Source organism: Notechis scutatus, chromosome 16 (assembly GCF_049901735.1).
Source record: "Notechis scutatus isolate UNSWTSFEM ecotype Mainland chromosome 16, rNotScu1.2, whole genome shotgun sequence".
Taxonomy (NCBI): domain Eukaryota; kingdom Metazoa; phylum Chordata; class Lepidosauria; order Squamata; family Elapidae; genus Notechis; species Notechis scutatus.
The window spans coordinates 5,982,074-5,995,074 of record NC_142024.1 but is presented as its reverse complement, the minus strand read 5'-3'; positions in this window follow the sequence as shown (position 1 = coordinate 5,995,074).

Genomic DNA, 13,001 nt, shown 5'->3' with positions numbered 1-13,001 from the left:
TGCATTGTTTTGAGAGTGCGGGCTGATGGGTGAGGAAGTTGGGTCAGCTTCAAACAATATAATTAGTAAATGTCTCTCTGGCCACAAGATGGGGCCAGGGAGCAATAACAGTATATCAAAGTTATATGCTGAGGCATGTCACATACGTTACAACTGGGAAAGCCATGACTTTTATGATATTACCCTATGGTCTAGCACAGCATGTGATACATATGGTAGGAAACTTATATAAGGAGAAACTCTAAACTGTTTTTCCAGTGTTGAACCATTTAATAACACCACAGGCCACCCTAGTTGTGGTTTCTAGCTTGTCATATTCAACTTCCCCAACACCATGGTGAAGTGCCCCAGTACACCCACGGGTTTCAAAAATGATTAGAAATTGAAATATTAAATATTTAAAGTCTTAAATTAATATTACAGTATAATATTAAATATTTAAAGTCTTATTTCTCATTTTTATGCTTTAAAAGTAAACCTGGCACATAATTCAAAGCACAATCCTTGGATTTATAACAATATGTGGATTTATATTCCATCCAAAATTATGTACACAGATAGATGATTTATATTTATAACTCAGGGATAAACTGTGGGGTTCCTTGGTGCTCTCTGAGCTTGGTGGGTTTCTGGCAGACATTTCATTACCCAACTAGGTAACATCATCATCATAATAGCATGATATACATATCATTTTATGCGTAGATTTCAATTCCATGGGATGTTTGAAGCAAAATTCTCGGTTTTGACTTGATCTATTGTAGCTTATAATTTTATGCAATGACATATACTATTATTGGTATCTGATTCTTTATCCTAGCTTAAAACTTAATAACAATCTTTTGTTATCTACACCAAAGTATTTAGTTTGATCATTCATAATTAATGATACACTGACATTATAAACCCCTTGTTATTATTTTTTTTAAGATCCTTTGTTTTTGCTTTGTTGCATTTTCTTTCTTTTCTATTTGTCTTCGTTTATATACTTTACTTAAAATCTAGTTTTAAAAAAGCTCTTTCTCACCTTCCATAAAAACGATCTTTTGCCAGGGAATTAGGAAAATTTGGTGAGACTTGTGCACTCAATGGATCATATTTTATTTGCTTTCATGTGCAATGTTTCTCTGCATGACAGCTCCATAAAAATCTTGGGACTTTTTTTCCTCTGCAGTAGAAAAGCAGGGGGGAAAAACAAAAACAAATGATTTTCTCTCTCCTTCCTGATGCCTGTTGTGGTTTGAGGATTGGGAGAGAATTGAAAACAAAAGTGACAAAAACATTTCTCTTGGGGGTCTGTCTCATCATGTCCAGCTTTTTTTTTTTTACATCCCACCCTTCCTTTTCTGTAGGATTTCATTGAAGTTGAATCTCCCCAGAGAAGCAGGAACAATTGTAGAATTTTGTGTCACTTTTGGGGATGAGAAAGAAATGATATTTGGGGGAGGGAAGCAAAAGAGAATTGCAGCTGCAAAGTTTCAGATGAAAAGCTAATCAAAGACAGCCCAGGCGGGGCATGGCTTTAATCTTTAATCTTCAAAGACACACAAACAAATATTGGTTGTGTACCATACAACAGGGGGTTGGCAACTCCCATCCCCACCAAAATTCACATAGTTAAGATAGATAGACAGACAGACAGATAGACAGATAGAATTCTTTATTGACCAAGTGTGATTGGACACACTTTGTCTTTGGTGCAAATGCTCTCGGTGTACATAAAAGAAAAGATACATTCATCAAGAGTCAAGAATCATAAGATGCAACACTTAATAATAGTCATAGGGTACAATAAGCAATCAAACCATACTAGGAAACAGTCAATATAAATTGTTAGGATACAGGCGACAAAGTTACAGTCATACAGTCACAAGCGGGAGGGAATGGGTGATAAGGAGTGATGTGAAGATTAATCGTAATAGTAGTGCAGATTTTGTAAATAGTTGGACAGTGTTGAGGGAATTATTTGTTTAGCAGAGTGATGGCATTCGGGGAAAAGCTGTCCTTGTGTCTAGTTGTTCTGGTGTGCAGGGCTCTATATTGTCATTTTGAGGGAAGGAGTTGAAACAATTTATGTCCAGGATGTGAGGGGTCTGTAGATATTTTCACAGCCCTCTTTTTGACTCGTACAGTATACAGGTCCTCAACGGAAGGCAGGTTGGTAGTAATTGTTTTTTCTGCAGTCCTAATTATCCTCTGAAGTCTGTGTCTGTCCTATTGGGTTTGTAGAACCAAACCAGACAATATGGTTGTTGTTGTTGTTGTTGTTTTGTACATTTCCAAGAGTAACCTCCATGAAAAAAGGCATATCACTTCAAGAGATTGGCCATGTGTTTTTTGGTATCCAAGGCGGAAAATTGAAGGGAGGTGGAAAAAGGAACAAGAGGGTCACGGATAGTAAAGGTGGATGACAACCAAATTTATTAGCAGTTATATTTGAGCTCTATTTCAGTTAAATGTCTCTATTAAAATTTATGAGATGTGGATTTCAGTTTTGGTTGCCTCATTGCAGTGCTGAGGCAGACTGATTCTTACACAGTTCTCCTTCTCATTCTGTTCCCTGATCTCATTGCCAGTATTAACCAGTATTAACATTTTTACTACTGGTTTTGTTGGGCATGGCCGGGGAAGGATACTGTGAACTCCCATTCCCTCCCCACCCCACTAACCTGCTTTACAGCTCCGTTCTGCTGTGCAGGGCAACCAAAGGAGGCCCGGCCGATCAGCTGGGACTCGATGGGAGGCAGAGAATAGATGGGGTTGGCGGGGCCAGTCAGAGGTGGGATTGGCCGGTTCTCCAAACTACTCAAAATTTCCACCACTGGTTCTCCATAGGGGTCCCTACAAACTGAGATTGGATCCATGCGCTAGCTTTTCCCTAATGAGATAAAGCTGCTTTAGTCAAGGAAGAATTCAATTAGAAGGCTGGAAGAGCTATTGAGTGGCGGGAGAGAAAAATATGTGCTTGGTTATTTGAAGCTCAGGAATTTAAAAAGTGTAACATGCCCTCTTACAGGGACGCATACAGGACACAATAATTAAGGAAGAAAAAACTGACCATAGAAAAAACGTCCCAGTCCTCTACTTTCAATTCTTCTCTCTTCCCACCAATAGACAACAAAGCAACAATTAGACCCTTATAACTGGAGAAGCCTCAGCATTGGTCTCTCTTTATCCTAGAGACGGTAGCAGGAAATGGATAGATTGAAGCCAAATGGGGAAGCTTGACTCAAAACAGACGCAACTATTATATGGTAGTGGTGAAGCAGGGAATGGATGGATGTGTGCATATGTTTGCAGTTTGCAATAACACCTCATGCATCTGATGAAGTGAATGAAAGTCCACAAAAGCTGATGCCATAACAAATATGTTAGCTTTTAAGTGGCCACAGGTTTTTTTTTTTTCATCGGCTTGGCAAATTAACCCAGCTGAGGTGATGATTATGTGCCATCAAGTTTGGTCTCCGCTTTTAGTGACCACATGGATAGATAGTTGTTAGGGAAGAGTGATTGGCATTGAGGATCAAACCCAAACCAGGTAGCTAGAAGTTAAGTCAGGAGAAATGAGGAAGTCTGTAGAACTATTTAGTGCAAGAAGCTACTGATGCTGAGATACCAAGCACTTTAATGGTCCAAAGTAAATCCTGGAACTAAATAAACTAAAAACTAAAGGGGACGCTCAGTGGCTAAGACGCTGAGCTTGTCGAGCAGTTTGGCAGTTCGAATCCCTAGCGCGAATATTCTAGGACTTAGTTTGGGGCTTCTCGCATCCATATCCCACATACTGGCCACAGCCCCAAACTGGCTTTTAATATGCATTGAATGCTATCAACTCCCAAGAATTCAGAGATTGGCGCTTCTACCGGCATGTCACAGAGAATCTTGGGTAGACTATGGACAAGGCCTGTAATTTAAAGGCATGGCAGAATATCAATAAAGCTATTAGAGAAGGGAGGGTATTGTCTGGCCCAGAAAGTCATTTCTGGCCTCTTATACTTCCCCCATCAGCCAAATGAGATAGTAGTTCAGGAAAGATCTATAGGAAACAATTACAGTGGCCACCTGTCCCTGAGGGGCTGAAGATTGACCCCCCTCAACCATTGCTTATTGAAATCTCTGTTAAAAAGTACCTTTCCTGCTAAGCCTAAGTAATTTTTATCTGCTAATCTTATTCATTTATCTGCTGGCTAATATGCTGTTCCGATTGCTGAAGAGACCTTTTTTCACATGGGGAAGTACTTTTGTACGGAAAAGCATGGACACCACAGATTATATATATATATATATAACATATATATATGTGTGTGTTTTCTTAAGTTTTCGCGGGTACTTACATGTATGGTATTCAGCTTTGTTCGGGTATTTTCCCACGTCATTATAGTTGTGCTTTTAAAGTTGTAGCAACGTTTCGGCAGAATCTCATCTGCCATCATCAGGCTTCTGTATTGTGTACATACATACATACATACATACATATATATATATATCACTAGTCCTCGACTTACAATGACAACTGAACCCAAAAATCTTTTTGCTAAGTGAGAAAGGTGATCACATGACCCCAGGACACTGCAACCTTCATAAATATGAGTCACTTGTCAAACATCCGAATATAAATCACGTGACCATGAGGATGCTGCAATGGTCGTAAGTGTGAAAAAACGGTCGCTAGAATGCAGCACCTCAGGCTAACTCACTGCTAGCTGCAGGACTTGAATCCTGACTGGCTCAAGGTTGATTCAGCCTTCCATCTTTCCGAGGTCGGTAAAACGAGGACCCAAACTGTTGGGGGCAAAAGGCTGACTATGTAAACCGCTTAGAGAGGGCTGGAAACGCAACGGTGAAGCAGTACATAAGTCTAAGGGCTATTTCTTCCTTCCTACCTACCTACCTACCTACCTACCTACCATTCTTCTCTCATCCCTTCCTTTCTTTCCTTTCTTCCCTCCCTCCCTTCCTCCCTCCCAGTGGTTAGAATGCAATATTGCAGGCTAACTCTGCCAACTGCTAGCAGTTCAATCCTGACCAGCTCAGGGTTGACTCAGCCTTCCATCCTTCCGAGGTGGGTAAAATGAGGACCCAGATTGTTTGGGGGACAATATGCTGACTCTGTAAACCGCTTAAAGAGGGCTGTAAAGCACTATAAAGTGGTATATAAGTCTAAGGGCTATTGCTGTTGCTATTGTAAGTTCGGACAGTCACTAAATGAACAAGTCGAGGACTAGCTGTAACTGTATAATTGCTTTATCCAGGTGTTTGCTTTTCTGGGGCATGGAAAGGGGGCATTTCTTCTTACGTAGAATGGCGGGAGGAGGTGCATGGAACGAAGCAATTCCTTTGTGGGGTAATCAGAAATCTAATAGAAAAAGAAAGTGGGGAGAGAGAACGTGAGGAACACACAGGCCTAAAGCAACCACCCAAGCCTTTTACTAGCAATCTTGTCAACACTCTTGCAGTTTACAACTCTGTTTGATCCTCTTGGGGTATAGGAGGGTTAAGTTTCAGGCATGGTTTAGATTAAGCCAGTTGGGACTGCAGTGTTGACAGGCTTCAGCGAGGCATACGGCAGTGTGCGTGATCTCCCCATTCCTCCTCTAACCCAGAGAAAGCATTTGCCACTTGGCTACGTGAAAAAAAAAAGACAGTCGGGGGAAAAAAAATTGGATAAGTGGCTGTATCAGTCTTTTGGGAAGTTAGAGTTGATGACTTCTACATCGTAGCTATGGCTTGACAAGCCACCAGGTAATGTACACCCGTTCTTGCCAATTTAGAAGCTCCCAATAAAATTACCGGCAGTTGTGAGAGTTGTAATGTGGCTCCTGCGCCCGGCATCAGTTGTGGAAAGGATAATCTCTAATCGGCGTATTGCGCAGTAAGAAAGGACTAAGGAATTGCCCTTGTCATGTATAAAGCCACAAATGTACTTCCCAAAGCACTGTTTTGGATAGAATTGGCCCTCTCAACAGCGCTATTTAAGATGTTCGTTCCCTCCGAAATATAGCACTAATTTAGAATAGAATAGAAATAGAAATCGAGCAGTTGAGCAGAATAGAAATAGAATAGAAATAGAATAGAGCAGAATAGAATAGAATAGGAATAGGAATAGGAATAGGAATAGGAATAGGAATAGGAATAGGAATAGGAATAGGAATAAGAATAGAATAGAATAGAATAGAATAGAATAGAATAGAATAGAATAGAATAGAATAGAATAGAACTGAATTGAATTCTTTATTGGCCAAGTGTGATTGGACACACAAGGAATTTGTCTTGGTGCATATGCTCTCAATGTACATAAGAAAAAATAAAATACTTTTATCAAGAATCATAAGATACAACACAGTGATAGTCATAGGTTACTAATACGCAATCAAAACATACTAGGAAAACAAATATAATATTTATAATATAATATAAATTGTAAAGATACAAGCAACATGGTTATAGTCATAAGTGGGAAGAGATAGGTAATATCTCTTCTGGGTTTAAGTTTAAGTTCTTGGTTTAAGTTCTTGGTTACATCATCATCATCATCATCATTATTATTATTATTATTATTATTATTATTATTATTATTATTATTATTATTATTATTTTAAAAGTCATTTCCCTGCTGTGGCCGAGGGCCCTGGTGACAGTTCTACATTTATTTATTTTTATTTTTTTTTCCTTTTTCCTTTTCATTAAATTTTATTTAGTTTTCAAAATTTAAAAACATAAAATAAAACTTAATGCATCATTATATCAACATCAAGACATCTTTTACATTTCCTTATCTTTCTATATATACATTTCTTTCATTATACAATTTCAACTTAATGTATAAATAAATGTAGATAGATATGAATATAGATATAAGTATTTATATAATTTCTTATTCTTTACCTAATTGTCATTTTGATTTCTTTTTATTCTTAAACCATTCATAACAGGCATCCCAGACATTATAATACATTGACTCTTCTTTGTCTCTTAATTTCATTGTTACTCTGTCCATCTCTGCACAGTCTAATTTTTTTTTTATAACAACATCCTCTGATGGCACATTTTCCTGCTTCCAAAATTGTGCGTAGGAAATCCTAGCAGCTGTTAAGATATGTAGCATAATGTATTTGTCTTTTTTATTATATTTTTTTTTTTGTTATTATGCCTAATTGAAATAGTTCTGGTTTGGGTTCAGTTTTCTGCTTTGTTATTTCTTCTAGCCACAACCGAATTATATTCCAATATTTCTTGACCTCTGGGCAGGTCCACCACATATGAAAATAAGTACCTTTTTCCTTCTTACACTTCCAACAGCTTGGGCTTAGATTGAACATTTTTGCTAGTCTAGCAGGAGGAAGATGCCACCAATGAAACATTTTATATAGATTGTCCCTGTATGCTGTGGACATAGTTAATTTGTAATTCTACATTTAGATTTAAATGTACATTTAGATTTAAATGTAGTTCTACATTTAGCAGTAGCGCTTAGACCGCTTCATACAGTTCATTTAGTGACCATTCAAAGTTACAATGGCACTGAAAAAAAGTGACTCATGACCACAGTTATGACTTTTGCAGCATCTCCATGATCATGTGTGATCAAAATTCAGATGCTTGGCAATTTTTCCACACTTATGACCATTGCAGTGTCCCGGGGGTGTGGGTGTGTGCCAAGTGATCCTCTTTTGCGACCTTCTGACAAGCAAACTCAACGGGGAGGCCAGATTCACTCAACGAACAGATTGCTCACTTACCAACTGCAGTGATTCACTTAATAACTATGGCAAGGAAGGTTGTAACACTGTTGTGGTTAGCCGGCAGCAATGAGGAAGATGTTCCCGAGGAGCCTGTGCTAGATGTGAGTGAGAGCAGGATGATTCATGAAAGAGCAGCACAGGCAACTCAGGAGTAAGAATGCTAATTAATGGCCCCTCCCTCCAGGGAATATAAGCCCGGTTTCAAACGTTTTTTGCCTTTGCAAAAGGCAAAAACGTTCGAAGGATTCAGTGTTGTGAAGACTCTGGTTTATTTGAGGACTTCTGCCAAGTTTTTTCTTGTTGGACTAATTGGCTGCAAGCCATCTGTTATCTACAAAGAGGTTTATTTGTGGATTAAAGCGGTGAAGGTTTGAGTTTCTGAGTTTATCTGTGTTTGCTTTCGGGGAATTTGGCTGGGTCAGAACAAATATGGGGCAAAACTCACTTAGCAGATGTCTCACTGAACAACAGAAATGTTGGGCTCAATTGTTGTCATCAGTTGAAGACTACCTGTATTTTCTATACATTTCTTGCGAAGGGTTTTTCAAAAAGGAAAATCTGGGGAGGTTTATTTTCTTCCTAAGGGAAGAAAGCTTATTACCTGCTTGTAAGATGCTGCAGGATTTCATGGGGGGCCTTGCATTTTTATTTGAAGTGATGCCAAACGTCTCCCTCCCTAAGCCAAGCTCCTCAGTGGAAAAAGTACGATTTGGACAGATGTGAATTCTGGCAGTTTAGGGGAAATACGTCTTTTACCTCCCCGTGATTCGTGAAAACATGCTATTATTAATTAAGCCGCACGAATATTAAAAGGGTACCTTTCATTTTCCGGCTTTGGCCGCGTGCATCTCTCTGTTCATCTCCTTTTGCAGAATTTTCAGTGTTTTTAACATCAGACTGATGTTAGGTATAATTACTAACTTTGCACCAAAATTATATTTGACATGGCTTGTGTGGGGAAATTAGAGCATTTCAGAGGCCGCAAATTCACCTGGGAAGACAAGCCAAGTAAAGACAAGGCGGCATAGAGTGGAAGTAATTTGAATATTACATGTGCCCTCCTGAAAATGCCAGAATCACTTAAATAGCTGGAAAGGATATTTTCCCTAATTAACCGCATGTGCTCGACGGTTCATCACAGCACTGCAGAGATGGAGGTGGACTATCCAAGCAGAGATGGCACACACACACACACACACACACACACACATGCAGGGGGCAGTGGAATACTGACTGGTGGGAGGGAAACACACACACACACACACAAATTGTGATGGGTTAATTGCCACCCCTGCAGCTGTTCGTTCTTCCAAACAGACATTTGTTTCTGCAGGGGAGAAGTCACGCTCTTCTAGCATCCATAGTCTTATAAGTTGAAAGAAAACATCGCGAAGGTATTGGGTCAGACCAGCAAAATATTCAGAGGTGGCCCTACTGTAAGGAAATGTAATACCATGGGTTTTTGGAGGAGTCTTGAGGACAGTAGAACAGCAGAAAGACCAATCTGATCCACAGGGGGAAAAAATTCCTTAGAGACCCCCATTGCTAAAGTCTACTGCTGATAGCACCACCACGTTCTCCTATGGCTCTGAAACATGTTTGGTTTACTCAAGGTCCCCCCCGCCTGTGGCTTTGAGAAAAACCACACCAAGATCTTTCTGCTCCTTCTAATGTGAGAAAATCCACCTGCAACGAGTTCCGTCTCCCTCCTGCCATTACAACTCCTGTGGTTTCCAGTTCGTTACATATTCATTTTCTAATGCAATTATTAGCTTGTGGGGAAAGGAAAAATTAATAAAGAAGCTCTGATTAGCTCTTTACACCACATTGTTGTTGTTTTTTAATGAGGGGGTGGGTTAATTGGGTTCAAGAAGATCCTTGTGGGCAATGAGTTATTTTTTGGGGGGGAGGAAGAGAGATGGTTACCGGTGCAGCAATTGGGAATAAAATGATAACAATATTAAGCTGTGTGCACGTATAAACACACATAGTACCATAGTCTAGGTAGGGGATCTTCTGAGGTTTGGCCAAGGGCAAAATGAGTAATTTCAGGAAGTCCACGCTTGTTGTTCAACCCATTTGGGGCTTCCCATCACTTATACATCAGTTCAAAAACATCTACAAGAACTAGCCATCCACATTTTAGCACAGGAATTTCTGCAACGCTTCAGGTTTTGTGGTTCATTGCATTACACACAGCCCCCTGTCAATTGAGTTAATTCCACAAACTTTCAGTTCACCCTTGGTCAGCATGTCATGCCAACATAGTTTACAGGAGTTGCACACAACTTGTTCTAATTTCCCGTTTCCAGTTTCACAGTGGAGGTCTGGCATCGAGATCGCTAAAATGAAAAGCGCCTCGGAGTCGTCGTCGTCCCCCCCCCACCCCGGCCCTTTTAAAACCGAACCGAGCCTCGTCCAGCGTCCCACAAGCTCTGAATGAATCCTAAAGACCCGGGTGCAACCAGGCCTCCGTGTTCCAGATTGCCACAACTAGGCAAAGCCAGGAGGGTGGTGGGTGGGTGGGGTGGGGGGATGCAGGAGCAAGGAATTCCAGGCAGTTCTTATTAAAAATTCCTCCTCCTCTCTCCCCTTCTCATAATAACCCATGCAACTGCTGACTTCTATCCCTGACGTGCAAGAAAAGGGGAGGCGGGGAAGATTAACATCTCCTGCCAAATGACATTCATGAGGTGTGATTACTGGGTGATAATTATACTCTTTGCCATAGGGGGCTCCCCCTCTTCCTCCAAAGATGGAGTGTGTTTGTTGTTTCCTTCCTCCCGCCGAAGACACCTTCGGTCCTATACCTGCTACGGACCAAAATTTCAATTGTCTGTTGGCTGCAACTCTTCTCTCTCTGCTTTTGGCTTGGCCCTTCTTCGATGAAACAATTTTGTCCTTTAGCATAAAATCCCACACATAATCATTGTAACTCTCCTACCCTTAATGTCGATCTTTGAAAGCTGTATTTAATGGCCTATCTAGCTCCTTGGAAAAGCTTGTTGGATTATTTTTCTGAAACCGATTATTTTATTCTGGACTAGACCTCCCACTTCCAGGTCTGGAAAGGGAAGGGAAAAAACAACAACCCTGTAATAATATGAGTACCGACTGTTTCAAACCATTAACAAATATTCAATTTGTTGCATATTTCTTATCTCTATCAACAAAAAGTGGAAACAGCTTAAACATAGAACTGTAACTTGTGGATGTTATATAAGAAATAAAACATTATTTTTTACTAGCTTTTTGGTTTTTCACTTTTCCTTCTCGTTATTTTCAGTCAGGTTGCAAGGATGACAAAAGTGAAAGAAATAAAAATAGTCACTTTCTCATGCTGGATGCAAAAACGTGCAGTTCCCACTTTGCAACACTAGATGGCAGCCGGAACCCTTCTGCAGCAGGGTTCTGCAATTGAGATTCTGCTATCTTTAAGCAGTTTCTGCCCACTGCAGGCTTATAACGGGAACTTTGTGAATGGAATTCACCCGGCACACTGTTTTAACACCACCGTTTAAATAAAATTTATTAGCGTGTTTAACCAAAACGTTTTGCTGACCTACATTTTTGAAAAACGAAATATTCTTGCTTTTTAGAATTAGGTGTTGCTGTCATATTACACTACTGGTGCTATCTATTGGATTCCCATTCATTTCCAACAGCCAGTTCAAAAGGCTAGTGCTAACCTCAGTGCTTTGAGGCTGCAAATTTGAGAGAAGGATTCTTCCTAATCACCCTCTAAAGTCATCCTCAGTTGCTCTAGGCTTTCTCCAAACTAAATCCTCCAAATTGGCCCCTACTTGTTTAAAGACCCTTGGCGTTGTTCTGAATTAGGGCTGAATGTCTTGGTACTAAGGTTTTCCTAACAGCCTATCTTGAATGAGACATACGGTATTAAAAACCTGCAAATTATTCTTTGGCTTGGCTCAAAATACTACCTTTTCCAGCACCCACTTTCCTTGTTCACCGTTCATCAACAGTGGCAAAAGCAGTAGTAGAACCCATTTCATGTATTCACAACTATGTATACACTTATACTTATTATCTTGTAAACAATTGGCAAATCAAATAAATAAATAAATAAATAAATAAATAAAACTCTTTTTCCTGAACAGGTTGTTCTTACAGCAATCAGCCATTTGAACCCCCCCCCCCCCAGTTCCTATATGGCAGCATTAAAAATATCACGACGTGAATTTTTCCTCACAGTATTTAGCTTTATGTTTATCTCCCCTTTGCCGATATTTTTGGACATTTATTTGCAAAAGCCAGCGATGCATTTTAAAATTAGATCATAAGTTTTCAAGGTGTGTTGGGGCAGGTTGTAAACAAGATGATCAGTGCAGTTAAAGAAGACATTTGAGTTGTTCTGTCCAGGTTTGATCGTGCATTTTTACCAGTGTAAAGGTAGCTTAGCACTTGGGGGATGGATCCAGCCTGAGAAATAATGGATTTGCTCTGCCCGTTTGAAAGATCTGTCAACCATCCATCTTAAATTATTAGTGAACTTTCCAAAGCTTATATAGGTTGCATATACAGTATCTTGTAGAACAGCTTGCGTCTCCTATCTGTTCATTGTTCCCTGACAGATTTGTGATAGTGTGGAAATTTTATTAAAACGGGGAGGGGGAAGTTGCAGTGGGAATCTTAGGTCAGGTTTATTACCTACAATGTTATAAGCAACTGAATATTTTGCTTATCCGTATTTTTGTAACTTTCCTTATATTTATTTATATTTTGCCCCTCCCTGGAGCCTTTCCAAATGCTTGTATCTTTCTAGTAACTCCACAGTACGGTTTCAATCATTTTTGTTGTTTCGCTCATACGATGATTTCTTATTGTATATTAGAAGCTATTTAATCTTTTGTGATTGAATTCATTGCATGTATTATCTGTTCTGTGTTTTAAAAGATATAGAATATTTTCCAGCAATGTACAACCCAGAGTGTCTTTATTCTGCAATATTTTTCTCTCTCTCTCTTTAAATCCTTTCCAAATTAGCCCTTTCTCCCTTTTGCTACCTCCTTGGCTTCGCTCTTCTCCCCTCGTGCCATGTGAAGTAACAAGAAACCAAAACCTGTTAAAATGCGGGGAAGACTTTTGCAAGTCTCTGCTTCTTCCATCGTTCCCTCTAAATACCTTTTTTGATTATCTTAGTGGGCAACATTTATATTAAAGCTACTCTAGCTCACTATCCCCATATACTTTATGGTTGTTGTGTAGCATTAGGTTTTTTGTTTTTTGTTTGCATTTTCT